Below are 2014 nucleotides of genomic sequence, written 5' to 3'. Positions count from 1 at the left end.
TCCAAAATAGTTATAAATGTGTTACCTCATAGGTTATGTGTACTATAGTATTTATACACGTTATATATAGTATACATTATATATAGTACATTTACTATATATATACACAGAGTACATATACTGTGTAGGTTACAAATTCAGCAATAAATGAAGTAGACTGTACAAAAAACATAGTATTGCTTTCAAATATTTTCAAAGTAATTATTGAAAAGTACAAGTAACCTTTATAAAGGATGAAAAAAGGAAATCATCATGAAAATAGGTTATGTTTACTATTGAAGTACTTGTAGACTTGTAAAATTGTAAACTTGTAGATCATAAATTTTTGTGAAACGTGAGTACTTGTAAACTTGTAACTACAAGTACTTGTTCGTAACCATGGTTGGTAACAATACTTGTACCTTTGTGAAATAGGCCCCTGATCTTTAGTTAATCTTGGATTAGCTTAAACCTGCTATGAGTATACGGACCTTAACCAAAATAATAAAATAATACGAGCATAATATTATTATACCACTCATCCAATACTGCTCACACTTTATAATAAATCTAACTATGGCTTGATTTAATCCACTAGCTGTTCAGATCAGGTTTAAACTCACACTGTGCATACGGACCTTAGAAGAGAAACATTATATTTAGAAAAAGAAATAATTTAATATAATATATATTTTCATTAACAAAATAGTACATAGACGTTTGGTGTACTACCTTTTCGAAAAACATTACACAGCACAAAAACAAGAATTAAAACAGTTTTGTTCGCAAATATATTGATCTAAAATTTATAATATAATAATACTTTGTTCGCATAAATAATATAGGAATACTTTCAGATACAATTTGATCTTAGTTTACATTTATTTACATTGTGATGGATACAAATATTTAAAATTTATCAGGGATATGCATAAAAAGTTATCATTATATTTCTAGTTACTGCAAGTTGAAACAACATTTTAAATAATAATATCAATAATACAACATAAATAATTAATAATAGTTATAAATAAATAAATTTCTATATTTATAACTGAGGAAAATATCTTTGAAAGGGGAACTATAATGAGGTTCACGTTATAATGGCAGGGAAAAAAGGTAGGAGAACAACGTTGCCGATCCTCTGTCTTGTCAATGCCTCCTGTAGCTGATACAGGTTTATTGATGTAACTGTTCATTCTCGATTACAATAATCAATTACATTTTATTAAGCACAAAATTATATTTTTCAATAATTCCATAATTAAGATGAGATATTTTGTTAATCAATTATTAATTCAACCTTGTTAAAAGACGAACTGGCAACAGAGCAAAGCGAGAAAGAGATAGCGCTATCCGCTTTGTTGAATGATAGACAAGGATAGCATTACCATTGATAATCAAACACTGCCATTATAACGTGGACCTCACTATAGTCAATTGACTCGAGGAACTTTCTTTAGCAGTATATAACTGAAAACATTAAGTTTTATTGAGATTTCTACATCCATTTTTTGATAACCATTGATTCTTATGGAAATCTTCACACAACTGCAGTCTGCTATTATGTGAAACCTGCCATAAGTACCAATGCTATTCATTTTCTGCCAAGCAGAGCATTAATTAATTCGATAGCACGGGCTTAAATGTTACAATTTTGTGAAATAGAAACTAATACTGATAAATAAATAAATTCGTATGGCTTTTGTTGGTGGGGAGTTCCCTTTCGGGAATGTTCCACCGCCTGAATATATAATTTAAGCCGTCAATGGGCCTTACGACTGTCATACTTCAGCCGGGACCGACAGTTTAACGTGCCCATCAATACTCGTGCCCAGTACAGTCAATTAACTAATACTGATATTACAACATGTGAGGAATACTGCAAAATTTATTAAAATAATAAAATTTATTCAGAATAGATCGCCCTATTGAGATCAGATACCGAAAGTTGAGTTCACAGTAATGTCATCAAATTTTTTTCTCTTCAATAAAAGAGTCGCCCCACAAAATACAAGAGTATAATACAGATACA

The sequence above is a fragment of the Nilaparvata lugens genome, chromosome 14 (genome assembly GCF_014356525.2).
Source record: "Nilaparvata lugens isolate BPH chromosome 14, ASM1435652v1, whole genome shotgun sequence".
NCBI classification, from domain to species: domain Eukaryota; kingdom Metazoa; phylum Arthropoda; class Insecta; order Hemiptera; family Delphacidae; genus Nilaparvata; species Nilaparvata lugens.
Note: the sequence above shows the minus strand (reverse complement) of the source record.